The following is a 16,635-nucleotide window of genomic DNA, read 5'->3' on the forward strand; positions in this document are numbered from 1 at the left end:
TAACCCTCCTGCTTCATCATCTTCAAGGCACGACAATGCAGCTGCTAAAAACAAAGACTTGCGGAGAACAGTGTCAGTCAGAAAGACAGAAGTCCCTCCTGCCACTACCTCTTCCACTGACAAACCTTCCTCTTTTGGGAAAACTGAGGATCCCAACCGTCAGTGCCCAATTCACAAGAAACTACACCCACTTAAAAAATGGCGTGGGTTCAGGGCAAAGTCTTTACAGGAGCGCAAGGAGATTCTCCAAAAGTGTGGGGTCTGCTATAAGTGCTGCGCTTCCTCAGACCATTTTGCGAAAGACTGTAAGACGGTTATTAAGTGTGCAGAGTGCAATAGTGACAAGCATGTTGCAGCAATGCATCCAACTCCTCCTCCTGATAATCTGCAGCCTCCAACCCCTGCTTCAAATCATGGCGGGGAGGAACAAGGGCATGTTCCAGCTTCAACAAAGATTTCAACTTCATGCACTGAAGTCTGTGGGGAAGGTTGCAGTGCCAAATGCTGTGCCAAGGTATGCCTAGTACAAGTATATCCTGAAGGACAACCAGAGAAAACAATCAGGACTTATGCTATCCTTGATGACCAAAGCAACAGATCACAGTTCTTTGAGACTTTCAACATCAAAGGAGATGCATCAATGTATACCCTCAATACCTGTGCCGGTCGCATAGAGACTCTGGGCAGAAGGGCTAACGGGTATGTTGTCTCTTCAATCAAAGGTAACATTCATCTACCTTTACCTACTTTAATTGAATGTGATGAAATCCCTAATAACAGGGAGGAGATTCCTACACCAGAAGCTGCATACTACCAACCCCACTTAAGGCACCTGGCCAACCAAATTCCTGCCATGGAAAAAGAGGCTGAAATCCTGCTCTTATTGGGTAGAGACATTCTTAGGGTCCACAAGGTACGTCAACAGTGCAATGGTCCTCATGATGCTCCCTATGCACAAAGACTTGACTTAGGCTGGGTAATAGTGGGTGATGCATGCCTTGACAAAATGCGCAGGCTGTCTGAAGTAGACTCCTTTAAAACTCATATTTTGAGAAGCGGACGCACTACTCACTTCAGACCATGCCCTCATCATTTTGAGGTGAAAGAAAATACTAAGGGTATGATCCCAGCAACCAGGGTCACTCCTACTTCTTGTGATGACACCTTTGGGAATACAGTATTTCATACTACAAATGATAACAACAAAATTGCACCTTTATTGAGGATAAAGAGTTCATCAGAATAATGGACAATGAATTCTTCAAAGACAATTTCAACAGTTGGGTTGCACCCTTACCGTTCCGCACTACCAGAACCAAACTGCCTAACAATCGTGAGCAAGCCATTTCCAGATTTACCTCATTACAGAGAACTCTTAAAAGCAAGCCTGAAATGAAGGACCACTTTGTTGCATTTATGAAGAAAATATTTGAAAATGATCACGCGGAACCAGCTCCACCACTACAAAAACATGATGAGTGTTGGTACCTACCTTCCTTTGGCGTGTATCACCCCTGCAAACCAAAACAAATCAGGGTGGTATTCGACTCAAGTGCCAAGTATCAAGGTATATCTCTCAATGATTTTCTTCTCACTGGTCCCAACCTAACTAACAACCTTGTGGGAGTGCTCATGAGGTTCAGAAGGGAGCCAGTTACAATCACGGCTGATATCCAGCAGATGTTCCATTGTTTTATTGTATGATAGGATCACAGAAATTTCCTCAGATTCCTCTGGCACCACGACAATGACATCAACAGTGAAGTGGTCGAATATCGCATGAAAGTGCATGTCTTTGGTAACAGTCCATCACCTGCTGTTGCAACATATGGCTTAAGAAGGACAGCTTGCGAGGGTGAAAATGAGTATGGTGCAGATGCACAGCTTTTTGTAGAAAGAGACTTCTACGTGGATGTCGGCCTAAAATCTTTACCAACAGATGAAGAGGCTATTGACCTGCTCAAGAGGACACAAAGCATGCTCTCTGAGGCTAACCTGAGACTCCATAAGATTGCTTCAAACAGCACTGCCGTAATGAAAGCCTTTCAAACTGATGATCATGCCACAGAATTTAAAGACTATTTGGGAATAGACAATCCACCCATTCAAAGAAGCCTTGGCTTAAGATGGGACTTGTTGAACGACACATTTGGTTTACAGGTTACCACCACAGGCAAACCGTTTACAAGGTGTGGTGTCTTGTTAGTAGTGAACAGCCTGTATGACCCACTGGGGTTTGTAGCACACATCACCATACAAGGTAAATCTTTACTAAGACAGTTATCAGAGACTGTTAAAGACTGGGACACTCCTTTACCAACTGAACAATCGAAATGGGAGTCTTGGAAGCAATCTCTAAAGGACCTAGAGGAACTCCACATACCTAGGTGCTACACTTCAACTTCCCTTGCTGAAAGTCAGAGGAGAGAGATTCACATTTCCTCAGATGCGTCTACTGAGGCCATAGCAGTTGTGGCCTACCTGAAGGTAAGAGACACCTGTGGTCAACCTCATATAGGTTTTCTGTTTGGCAAGGCTAAGTTAGCACCAAAACCTGAGCACACATCCCAAGACTTGAACTTTGTGGAGCTGTATTAGCAGTTGAGATTGCAGACTTTATTTTGTGTCAGCTGGATATTCACATTGATGCTGTTAAATTCTACACAGACAGTAAGATTGTTCTAGGCTACATATACAATCAGACAAGACGCTTTTACGTGTATGTGAGCAATCAAGTAGAAAGAATCAGGAAATCTACCAAACCTGAACAGTGGCATTATGTACCATCTGAAATTAACCCTGCAGACCATGCAACCAGGCCAGTGTCCACAGCTGTCTTTGCAGATACTTCCTGGCTAATGGGTCCTGAATTCTTACTGGATCACTCAGAGGCTACAACTACTGCAGATGTCCTAGATCCTGACAAAGATCCTGAGATTCATCCTGAAGTTTTGATCTTTGCTACAAGAGCTGATCAAGCATTCAACTTAGGTTACCAGTTATTTAAATGCTTCCCCAAGCGGACAAGACTTAAGCATGAGCATGCTATTACAAGGTTTCCAGAGCCTCACCTCATCATTTTTTGCAAGTTGCAAGGATGGTACCACAAAGACTTTCAGTCGTCCCATCACTGAACTTATACTGCTCTTACCTTTTGAGCATTGAACTCTTAATTTGCTTGAAGTAAGAGACTTCCATTGATACCCAAGGGAACCTGTTATGGACTTACAGTTTACAATGCCATGTTTGTTGCATTGCATGCTTGTTTCTCTTTTTTGTCTTTCAGGTTACAGGAAGGATCTTCAAGCAAAAAGGTGAGCAGGAACCTCGATGCTGGAATGGCAGTTGATGTCATCTACTTGGACTTTGCTAAAGCGTTTGATACAGTACCTCACAGAAGGTTAATGATCAAATTGAGGAATATTGGCCTAGAACATAATATCTGTAATTGGATAGAGAATTGGCTGAAGGATAGATTACAAAGAGTGGTGGTAAATGGAACATTTTCTAATTGGACCAGTGTGGTTAGTGGAGTACCGCAGGGGTCAGTCCTTGGTCCTTTGCTTTTTAACTTGTTTATTAATGACCTGGAGGTGGGCATGGACAGTACTGTTTCTATTTTTGCTGATGACACTAAATTGTGCAAAACTATAAGTTCCATGCAGGATGATGCTGCTTTGCAGAGCGATTTGACAAAATTGGAAAACTGGGCAGCAAAATGGAAAATGAGGTTCAATGTTGATAAGTGCAAAGTTATGCATTTTGGTAGAAATAATATAAACGTGAACTATCTACTGAATGGTAGTGTGTTGGGGGTATCCTTAATGGAGAAGGATCTAGGGGTTTTTGTAGATAACAAGTTGTCTAATTCCAGGCAGTGTCATTCTGTGGCTACTAAAGCAAATAAAGTGCTGTCTTGTATAAAAAAAGGCCCCTGGTAAGGCCTCACCTTGAGTATGCAGTGCAGTTTTGCGCTCCAGTCTTTAAGAAGGATATTAATGAGCTAGAGTGAGTGCAGAGACTGCAACTAAACTGGTAAAGGGAATGGAAGATTTAAGCTATGAGGTTAGACTGTCGAGGTTGGGGTTGTTTTCTCTGGAAAAGAGGCTTGCGAGGGGACATGATTACTCTGTACAAGTACATTAGAGGGGATTATAGGCAGATGGGGGATGTTCTTTTTTCCCATAAAAACAATCAACGCACCAGAGGTCACCCCTTTAGATTAGAGGAACGGAGCTTCCATTTGAAGCAGCGTAGGTGGTTTTTCACGGTGAGGGCAGTGAGGTTGTGGAATGCCCTTCCTAGTGATGTGGTAATGGCAGATTCTGTTAATGCCTTTAAGAGGGGCCTGGATGAGTTCTTGAACAATCAGAATATCCAAGACTATTGTGATACTAATATCTACAGTTGGTATTAATAGTTGTATATATATAGTTTATGTATGTGAGTGTATAGCTTGGTAGGTGTGGGTTGTGAGTGCTGGGTTTACTTGGATGGGTTGGAACTTGATGGACTCTGGTCTTTTTTCAAGCAGATCTATAGGGAGCTCCAATAAAGGGGCCATGTTTAAAGTTAATGATCATTTTTAGCCCATAGTGAAAGCTCACACATATTATTCATTATTGCCTACAAGACTAGGGGGATTTTCAGTTATAATATAAGTATCCATTAAATATGTTCTATGATATACTGATTCACTATGTAAAGCTAATAAACATAAAGCAATGCTATGGACTTTAGTAGACATAAATGGAAGCAAAGCCCTAATGCAGTGCCCTTTTGCTTGTATACACACTGTTTTTAACAACTGTTGCCCTTATTGATGGCCCAGCATGGTCACCTAGACCTTTTCACACTGTTATATAGACATACTGTATGTCTGCAAAAGCTTTGATTTTTTTTAGCAGTTTCCTGAAGGGCACAGAGCTTTGTTCCTTCTAATACAAAACTGATTGCCAACAAGGTACAGTCTATTGTGTCTGTGCTATGGTACTTAAGCGTGCACCACAGCAGCTCTCCAGATAAAATAGGTTGCCCAAAAAGCTCATGCTCGCCATTGCATAATACTGTATGTCACAGCAGGTAATGTGGCTGCAAGGAGCACGGAGCATGAAATAGATCGAGTGGTTGGGTATTCCCTTCTTGGGAAAGGCCAAAAAGCCAGGAATATTTCAAGGACATTTGGGTGGAATAGCTATTATAGAAGTTTAATGCCACAGATATGTAGATAATGAAATGTCCCGGGGGAGGGAATTCACAAAAAAAAAAAAAGTCCAGTTGTTTTAGACTTAATTCTACTAGATACTGTTTAATTTGGCATTACATTGGTGTAAATATTCCTTTACACCCAAAATGTACTCAACGTCAATATATGTAAAGATAGTTTTCTAATTAACTCCAGGAAAATGTCTCTGGATGCCCTTTCTCATTATCTCAGCCACCAGATTTTGCAGGAAGCGTATGGTGGTCGGCTAGGGATGGGAAAATGTTATTTCTATATGGTGCCCCCCTAACGTGGTCCTCACGTTCCGATATACAAAATATGACATGGTCCAATATTCTTTCAATACTCCTGTTTTACCTTACCCCCTTTGTGAATAACCTCTCTGTCTATGATTTATAAAGCAACAATTTATTGGACATGGTATAACTTTTATTATGATTATGCAAGAAAAAGGCTATTTCTGTTCTTAAATGCCACTCTATACTCCCCCCGGCTCCCCCCCATACATTCCCTGTTGCTTGCAATAAATCTGGGCTATCTCTGAGCTCCATGAGTGATGGAGTTATTATTTATGACTTACTCCCTGTGAAATAATGCAAAATAATAATATCACCATAAAAATATCATCTTGTTAGATGGAACGCCGCTTCCTTTGACAGTGTTTATGGGGCTCCCTGGCTCCAGACGGCTTTAGCACAATGTCTGTAGGGTACTGGAGTTGGAGGCTGTGATTAGCAATTATACGTCGCAGGATTTCTTCTGGCAGCAACAAGTACCCACTTGTAAACATAAAAAAAAAGAATTAAAGACAGTGAATAGAGATCTCATAACCTCAAATGGATGGTACTGATGCTTACCAGACCACTGCAATTATATGGAGAACAGAGGAATAAAAAATCCTCTAATATGATGGAACTATATGAAGAGTATGATATATGCAGTCTTTAAGCTACAGCTGAACTACAACTCCCAGGATCCCCTGAAAATGCAAGAGAATTTCCTGTGAGAATCTGGTCTGTTCTTTGTGCACAAGTCCTTTTGCTTTATTCACGTGAATATTAATGGAGGTATTAAAAAGGGTTTTTTCCTTGAATGCTTCCTAAATTTAATGACAGCAAGATGGCTGACATAGCACTGTCAGACAGGATATATAAAGATATCTGGGCCATATTATTGGCCTGCCCTGGTAAAATGTTTCCTGGAGTAAATAGCAAGGAACAAGTTGCCATCTGGAAGAATGATAAGAGAAATTATTTACTCATTACTAAGAGATAATTAAGTCTTACTTATTATTTTTGTCATACTTGCACCTGAATAGTTTACACATCCAGGAGGCTGTCTTGTGTTTTAATGTACATTCTGGAGAGTCATAAAACAGATGAAAAAGCTTTATAAGTGAATGAAGTGTGAAATGCATGGTCAGGAATTGTAAGTATCTTTCTGGGGCAGGTGCTCATAACTAAACATCAGGACTGGACTCTGAATTGTAAGAGCACTTTCATTTAAAACCTACTGGAGGGTCGAGGTGCCACCAGTCATGTAGGAATCCTGACGATTTAAATACATGGTGGTAGCTGAGGGCCAGTTTTAAGGCAAAACATTTGTGAAGGGACTCTGGCTTTGGGATAGTAGGTATAGTAGGGAGAGATGGTGCCTATAGTAACAGTGGGGGGATAATAACCTCTGGGAAGGGACTGTGGCTGTGGGATTGCTGGTACAGTATAGTAGGGAGAGATGGTGCCTATAGTAGCAGTGGGATAATAACCTCTGGGAAGGGACTGTGGCTGTGTGATAGCACAGTAGCAGTGGGATAATAACTTCTGGGAACGGACTGTGGCTGTGGGAGTTTTTTTATGGCGGTACAAAGACCCTGTTTTTTTCCAATCACACCAATGCTCAAAAATCCATGATGCCGACCCCTAGTCCTTTTCAAGATGGTGTGCCACAAATGTTCTTTAATGCCATGACCCATTAATACAAGCCCTTCTGTGCATCCACATTACCTAGCACATTACTTACTGAGTTGATGCTCCCTCCCTTTCCTGCCCAGTTATTCCTTTCTTTAAGTCGATTTATTGACGAGGATAATTGGTAAGAATGAACTCACATCAGGTACTATGTGGACATCCAAGGCTAGGTCGCTTAGAACTGTTTTGCTCTTTTAAGGCATTTGAAATTCCCAGTGGACTCATTAACTGAAGCGGTGAAGAGTCAGATTCTTACTAAGTAAAAGTAAGCAGAGAGACACGGAGCGCAGGAAAGGGGAATACACATGCACTGACCTTACTCTAATGATCACCTTGCAAGCTCTATCAAGGTTGCACTATGGGGCTGAATTACAGTAACTGCTCACTTAACAGAAAGGATTCCATGTGGTTTTTAGGTGTAGAAATATATATATATATATATATATATAAATTTCATTCTGGGAACACGGTTAAAAAAATATTACTAAAAGCATCTTGGGTCAGGATTTTATTATAGAATGAAAAAGGAATGAGGATTACATTCAAATTGCTTTAATATGAAAATAATATTTCAAATGAATATTAGTTGACCTATTAACATTGTCTAATTTTCTCATGTTTAAGAAAAGCATGCTTAATTTAGCCATATTAGTGCTATCGTCTTTCTTTCAAGCTTAATCCCAGGCACCTTTTAGTCAGTGACATCAATGAGGCAAGCAGCTAAGAAAAGATACATTTTATTACTTCTGAAGAGTATAATATCCTCTTCTTTTAACAGGTAGTAAAGTATTACTGACAGGTATGTATCTATGTATAACTTTATTTATAAACCGCCACAAGGGTACGCAGCGCTGTACAATCTTACAGAATACAAAATTACACACAGGGAGGACAAGTGATATAATAAATAAATACAATATATATATATATATATATATATATATATAAAATGTAGAGTAGGTCGGCATTCACGATAATTCACCAATGAACGCCTGGGTGCAGTCCTCAATACGTAGACAATCGATCAAAAGATGGGCCGCTCCACACAGGACTTATCACAAAATTCAATAGTTTATTGAATAGTGAAGAACTATATACTGTATATATATATATATATATATATAAGTGCCATGTGGTATGAGACACAGTAGGAAGGAGGTCCCTGCCCCGTAGAGCTTACAATCTAAGTGGTTGGGTAACATACAGGCACAAACTGGAAGGTAAGAGTGCACCAGGTATGGGCATTTGCCCTTAAATGCAGGACTGGGCAAAATAATGTTTTAGTGCTCCAGAAGGTAACAGCTGAGCTTTTTCTTAAAGAGAGTGGGTGAGTGTTCCCTACGGAGGGATTCAGGGATAGAATTCCAGAGGTAAGGAGCAGCGAGATAGAAAGGTTTAAGACGAGAGAGCGCAGTGGGTGTGGATGGTGTAAACAGACGGAGGCTCTGAGAGGAGCGGAGGAGACGACGAGGAGCGTGCAGGGAGACCAGTGAAGAAATGTAGTGAGGAGCAGAGGAGTGAAGGGCTTTCAATGTTAGCAAATGGATTTTGTAAGCTATCCTTTGCTTTATAGGTAACCATGCAAGAGAGCTTAAGTGAGGCTGAACAGGTTCCCTCTTTGGAGAGAGCAGGAGGATCCTGGCAGCAGAGTTTAAAATTGATTGCAGGGAAGAGAGGTGGGATTCTGGGAGGCCGGTTAGTAGGAGATTGCAGTAATCTAAGCGGGAAAGGATAAGGGCATGTATTAGTGTTTTAGCTGTTACTTGTGAAAGAAAGGGGCGTATCTTGGCAATATTTCGGAGGAAAAAACGGCAGGTTATTAATATGGTTAGAGAAGGAGAGTGATTGGTCAAAGATAACCCCAAGGCAGCGTGCAGAATTTACAGGGTTGATGGTCAATGCCATCAATAGCAATGGTGAAAGGAGGAGGAGGGCCAGGTTTGGGTGGGAAGACCATGAGCTCTGTTTTAGCTAGGTTAAGTTTGAGCTGGCGTCAGTTCATCCAGGAGGAGATAGCCAGGAGGCAGTTACCAATATGGGTTTGAACATCAGCAGTTAGTGCAGGGTTGTCTAAATATATCTGGATGTCATCTGCATATAAGTGATATTTAAGACCAAAAGAAGAAATAAGGTCTCCTAAAGAGAGAGTGTACAGGGAGAACAGCAAAGGACCAAGCACAGAGCCCTGAGGCACCCCCACACTAAGCGGAACCGGGGTAGAGGATTTGTTAGCAAGAGCGACAGAGAAGGAGCGGTTAGAGAGATAGGAAGAGAACCAGGATGCAGCTTGATCCCGGATACCCAGAGAATAGAGAATTTGCATAAGGACAGAATGGTCGACAGTATCAAAAGCAGAGGAGAATGAGAACTGAGTAGCGTCCTTTGGCCTTGGCAGTCTGGAGATCATTTGCCACTTCTATAAGGCCGTCTCAGTGGAGTGCGCAGGCTGAAAACCAGACTGCATAGGGTCCAGCAGATTATGGGTGCAGAAGAAGTTAGTGACACGAGAAAAGACAAGACGTTACAGGAGTTTATAGGCTAGGGGCAGGAGAGAGACGGGACGTTAGAAAGGCAGGACGGGTCCAGCGTAGCCTTTTTAAAAATGGGTTTGACACAGGCTTGTTTGAAGAGAGAGGGAAAAGTACCAGAAGCCAGAGAGGAATTGAATATGTGGGTGAGCTGGAGTAAGGGCAGGGGCACACTGTTTTAGTAGGGATGAGGGCATAGGATCCAGTGAGCAGGTAGTAGGCGGAGAGGATCGGAGAAGCTGAGAAACTTCAGACTCTGTTACGAGATTGAAGGAGCTGAATACAGAGAGAGGAGATTTAGGAAGTTTGAGATTACCGGTATCTGAAGGTTGGGAAAATTGATTGAGGATAGAATCGACTTTGCTTTTAAAGAAGTCAGCAAAGTCCTGGGGTGTGTTCAGATATGATTGATTCATTAGGTGAAGGATGAAGTAGCGCGTTAAATATGGAGAATAAGCGCCGCGGGTTTGATTGCAGGCAGGACTGCGTTGGGGCTGCAGGGGGCATGGGTGTTAATTGCGGATGATAAAATTGAGTTGTAGCTATTTACCAGTAACTCAGGATCAGAGGAAGCACAGAAGGAGGAGAGGCTAGAACTAAGAGAGTTAGAGAGAGCAGTTATATCCACCCTTTTAGTGTTGCGAATCAGGGTTTTAGGCTGAGTGTAATAGAAGGAGAAGGAGACACGTGCGAGATAGAAAAAGAGATAAGATGATGATCTGAAAGAGGAAAAGGCTCACTGTTAAATGTAGATAGATCTAGATTCCGCATGCACCTCAAAAGAAGCAAACCTGAAAGTAGGGGGTATAGGGATTAGTTTAAACCGGCAATGAGGGGAGAGCAGAACCCCTACCCCTCCCCCACGGCCAGTAATGCGGGGAGTGTGAGAGAAGGAAAGACATAAGAGAGAGCTGCCTCAATAGCATTATCATTGTGAGAGAGCCAGGTCTCTGTTATGGCAAAAAGGTGAAAAGATCAGATCATGAATAAAAGCGGCTTTGTTAGTTACAGTGCAGGTATTAAGAAGAGCACAAGAGAAGGGGAGATAAGAAGAGGAGAGAGTGGGAATTTGAATAAGGTTAGACAGGCTAGCGGTTTGTGAGGGTTTTACCAGAAGAGAAGCATTGCGTGTGCGATAGGAAATGGGTATATGGCAGGGACCAGGATTAGGAGAGATATCGCATGCGGCAAGTAGTAGCAGTAAGGAGAGGGAGAGAAGGTGTGAGAATAATTTAAAATTGTTAGACTTTTGCGAGGTATTGGTTGGAGGTGCTAGATTTTTCAAAAATGTATAAAGATTATAAGAGCAGCAGTGTGTAGATTGGAGCAAAGAGGAAGATATTGTTATGGAGTAGGGATAGTCAGCTGGAGGACTAAAGGAAGAAGTTACCTTTGGAAGCACAAACATGAAAGATAAAACTAATAGGAGCAATGACATTATGCAGGTATATCCAGTAAACTGGGTCCCGATTCAAATGGACTGAGGCTGGCCAGTCTTCTGCTGTTGCTTCTCCTGTTGCTCCTCTTGTTGAACTCCTTGTTAAACTCCTTTTTCAGTTCACTTGTGAATGATTCACTTTGGAAGGATTCACTCTTGCGCTGCTTTCCCAAATGAGGTTCTTAAGATATAGGGAGAGCAAGCTGGGCCACTCCTGAACACAAAAATCACTTGGTGACCACTGTATCCACATCTAAGAGGGCTGGTTTAAGAAAAAGCTGAAACCAGGTCTAAGCCTTCAAATTACTCCCTTCTAGATAACACATTGCCCCAATAAACTTCTTAGAGTAATGGCACATGGGGCACTAATGATCAGTTGCAGTGGCAGGGAAGGGAGAGGGGTTACAGTATGAGCGGCATGGGGTCCAAACAGCTGGTTTCCGGGCCATGGGAGCCAGTCACTCCTGGCATTGGTCAGTCACTACTGCTGGGGGGCCCAGGATCTAGGGGGCCCTGTGGGACTGATATGCAGTACATTATATGTTCATGGAAAATGTCTTGTTCCCAAAGTTTAGGGGCCCAATGATCTTGCAGTGGGGCACAGTTATTGGTCCTTCCTCTGTTGAAAAGTTCATGTATATGATAGCTGGAATAATAAATATTTAATAATAATAATTTTTATGCAGATATCTGCTACATGTGCCTGTACCTGAGCGTATTTAATTCATTGGGTGCAGGCACAGGTGGGGGGAGTTTTAATCGTATGGAGCGTATTCTCAGCAAGCATTTTTCGGCTTTCCGAAAATATGCGCCACATGCATTGTGTGGCATTAGCCTTAGTAAACTGTTCCGAATATAGTGTCAACACAGCGTCAGACTGGCCCAGACTCAAACCCCCCAGGGCGCTCCCGCGATCCGCTGGTCTCCCCCCCAGACATGCTGCACTCACAGCATTATCGAGTCACGTCTGTTTTTGTAAAATTTATGTAAATTGCTTATGCATTAATGTAACTTATATGTAACTTACGCAACATTTCTTAGGTGATTTCAAGGTGGATTTTGACAACAGCCTGGAAGCCACAACCACACCCAGTTATACCCAATCATGATCTCAGTTCAGCTTTGTAAATATAATTAAAGAGCATATACTATGGGTCTGAACAGGGTTTGCTGTGCAGTATGTCTCTTATTTTATTCACAAAAACATATATATATTAATGGGATTCTGATGGACTTGCTCACCTCCTCCTCCCTCAGTAAGCCCAGGCGTTTAAAACCTGGCAATAAATGGGCTTTATAAGCCTGTTATAAGCAACTCCTGGTTGCTTGATCATTAAAGCCTTATACCTTGATCCAGTGCCCGTACCTGCCTGATTCCTATCCGTCTTCCTGCCTGTGTTCTTGCCTGATTCCTGCCCGTGTTCCTGGTTCCATGTGCTATACCCTGTTCCTCTGCTCCTGTTCCTCACCTCAGTTGGATCTCCTGGTATTTACCTCGGCCTGTTTATTCGGCCTGCTCGCTGCGAGTCCAGACCCTCTGTTATTATAAGGACTTGTATTGTTTGCTGCCTGCCTTTGACCACTGGCCTGTTGTAAGGACTTTCGTATTTGTTATTGCTCACTTCTTTATTCACTCCTTATAATGAATCATGTTTCACCATAACAACATGTTTCTGGCCTACCAACAAGTGAAGTACCCACTTTATCTGTATAACACAGCATATAGGCTCCTACCTGCCAGCCACCCACCTGTGGCTGCCCCTGACAGATATGTCTGGACTAGGAGCACTAGTCTGTGGCAGCCTTTCTAGCTTTTGCCATTACCATTCAAGGCAGATTGTGAACCCAGGCCTCCCAGAAGCCCACTCTTAGGGGTCTATTCATTAAAATACGAGTTGGAATCCCGAAATGGGAAAAATTTGGATTAAATACGATAATTTCTGATAGTTACATAGCTACAAGGGTTGAAAAAAGACCAGAGTCCATCAAGTTCAAATCATCCAAGTAAACCCAGCACACACAACCTATACACACATACATAAACTATATATACAACCACTAATACTAACTGTAGATATTAGTATCACAATAGCCTTGGATATTCTGCTTGTTCAAAAACTTATCCAGGCCCCTCTTAAAGGCACTGACAGAATCTGCCATTACCACATCACTAGGAAGGGCATTCCACAACCTCACTGCCCTCACCGTGAAAAACCACCTACACTGCTTCCTCTAATCCAGGGGTGGGCAAACTACGGCCCGCGGGCCACATCCAGCCCGTCAGCCCTTTCAATCTGGCCCGCCGTCTCCGGCCCACTTAAAAGAATGACGGGCCCTGATATGTTGCGCCCAGTGCGTGCGCACAGCGTCCGCACACACGGGGCGCAACCATATAAAACAATGCACTGGGGAGCCGGGGAACAGAAGGACGGGACGGAGGAAGCAGCGGGTCACTGAGGGGGAGCTGAGAGGCCCCATAATTTTTGATGGCAGCCCCGGGCGTAACGCTGTCCTGGCCTGGTCCGGCCCGTATGTTAGTTAATGTGGCCCCTGAGCTAAAAAGTTTGCCCACCCCTGCTCTAATCTAAAGGGGTGACCTCTGGTGCGTTGATCGTTTTTATGGGAAAAAAGAACATCCCCCATCTGCCTATAATCCCCTCTAATGTACTTGTACAGGGTAATCATGTCCCCTCGCAAGCGCCTCTTTTCCAGAGAAAACAACCCCAGCCTCGACAGTCTAACCTCATAGCTTAAATCTTCCATCCCCTTTACCAGTTTAGTTGCATGTCTCTGCACTCTCTCCAGCTCATTAATATCCTTCTTAAAGGAAAAGGCAACTCAAAATATATTTTTTTGCCTAATAATAGAAACCAAAATTCTAAGCAGCTTTGCAATATACATTTATTACAAGTTTGTAATGGTTTTTGAGTTATTTGTATTTATAATTGCTATTAGAAGCTGTGATTGTCTGTCTTTTTCTATTCTCTGCCCTGGTGGCTCAGACTGTTGAAACATTGTAACACAAGGCAGCAGACTGACAGACCTGTATTGCTGGAGAAGCAAGACCATTGCAACATTGTTTAAAATGTAACAACCAGGAGTTCAGCAAATGCTGCTTTCAATAGCAATTACATTTACAAATAACATTTAAAGCACTACAAATTTTTAATTATTTCATATTGGAAAGTTGCTTAGACTTATGTTTTCTTTCATTATGCAAAACATTATTTTTGGGGTTGACATGCCCTTTAAGGACAGGAGCCCAAAACTGCACTGCATACTCAAGGTGAGGCCTTACCAGGGACCTATAGAGCCCAAAACTGCACTTTATTTGCTTTAGTAGCCACAGAATGACACTGCCTTGAATTAGACAACTTGTTATCTACAAAAACCCCTAGATCTTTCTCCATTAAGGATACCCCCAACACACTACCATTCAGTGGATAGTTTGTGTTTATATTATTTCTACCAAAGTGCAAAACTTTGCACTTGTCAACATTGAACCTCATTTTCCAGTTTGCTGCCCAGTTTTCCAATTTTGTCAAATCTCACTGCAAAGTGGCAATATACTGCATGGAACTCAAATATCACGAAAATGCTTACGAAAAAATTGTATTAGTCACTATAATATCGTATTGGCGATCCGAAAGTCATGAAATTTTCTTATCCGAACAATTCTAAATGGCGGGAAAACCTTTCTGACTTTGATCCTTCTGTGCATGATTTTGGAAGCCTCCCTTAGGACTCAATGGCATTCTGCAGCTCCAACGTGGCCAAAGGAAAGTCACGATACCGAAGCTTGAATGAATCCGAAACATTCGTACTCATTGCAACAATATGATTTTGTCGCATAATTTTTGACGCACAGTACAAAAAAGTTGTGCAAAATAACGAAATAATCATCGAAAATATGCAAGGTATGAAAATTTAAAAAAAACAAAAACGATTTTTTTGTATTCAGAGCTGATCATACTTAGGCCCCATAAATAGGCCCCCTCAGTGTGGGTGACCAAGCTGGGGCACACATACTTACTGAGTAAGTGTTGTGCTCAATATACACACGCCTATGACCTTAGATTGGGTGACACGCATGCACATATTGAGCAAGCCAGACTTTTCTTGAAAAAAAATAACTACTGCTCTATTTCATAATAAAATAAAGAACAGAGGGTTGAGTGCAAGCAGAGCAGGTTGGATTGTCCTCTTGCACTAGCTGCACCTCTGGCCCAGGAGGATTTATTGGGAAGTGTTGCACTGAGAATCCATATGTATTGTTTCTGGCCTACAGCTACTGTCATGCTTTAACCCTAGATTATACCGTATGCTGATAATATGTTGGAAGCTGTAGCCCAGCAACATTTGAATAGAAAAACATGGTTATGGAAGGTTTATGGTTCAGAGGTTGCTAAAGAGAATATGATATTTCCGGAGCACAAGAGAAGTCTTGGTGTGCTTTCCCCTTTTCTATCAGTTTTCATTATCTCAGGTTTTTAGCAAACAGCTTCTGCAATCCTTTCCTATACCTGCAACTCGGAACTGCCTCCTGGTCTAACAGGACTCCGCTCTCCTTAGAGACTGTCAGGCTGTTTCCAGCGTAGAATTCTAAAGATCTCATGTACTCAGAGAGCATTTTAACTCTGATGTAAGGGATAATCAATTTCACTTGGGGCCAGCAATCAATATTATACAAGGGACAGCTGACCCTATAAAAGGAGAAACCCTGAGAGGATCAGAGAAAGTCAGTACAGGGGTTCAATACCCAGGTGCAAAAATGGCCTCTTATACCACTTCGTTAATATTAAAGTCTCTTATTTTGATATCTGTCAGCTTAACCAATTGCTGCTAGTTATGCCTACATTATATTTTATGGGCTTGGGCAGAGCTAATCTCCTAGGTCAATTAACTGATACTGATTCCTTTGAGGTTCTGTCCCATTAACAAAAAATACTTCTGCTTATCACTCAAAATGCCCTTAATGATCCATAAGTCTTTACTGATTGATGATAATTCTACGAAAGCACGTAAAAGGAGTCAGGTGTTAACAAACCAAGCAAGATTCTCAGTGGACAATCCCCTTAAGTAGAGCCACTGGCCCTTAACAACTCAGAACAAGCTTTATTGCATGGAGTTACTTTTGGCAATAGTGTGTGTGATTGCTGGACTCCCATTAAAGGGCAAACCCTTCTTAAAACTGTCCCTCTTCACCCCTGTATGATCCAAAACTAACAGATGCAAGAGAATTCACCAATGAGAATGTTGCTTACCAGCACTATGTCCCATTTTGGCTCAAATGCTGAGGCATATGATGGTGCTCTATAAATAAAGTTACTTGTTAAAATGAGGAGGGGGATAATTTACCAAGACCAGGGCATGGTGCAAAGTGCAAAATATTTCCGCAGGTCTTTATACTAAAAAATGGAGAGACACATTCCACCTGGGAATACAGCACTGTCTTCATGAGGGGCAAGGGGAGGGGCG

This window comes from Xenopus tropicalis, chromosome 3, assembly GCF_000004195.4.
Source record: "Xenopus tropicalis strain Nigerian chromosome 3, UCB_Xtro_10.0, whole genome shotgun sequence".
Classification (NCBI taxonomy): Eukaryota; Metazoa; Chordata; class Amphibia; order Anura; family Pipidae; genus Xenopus; species Xenopus tropicalis.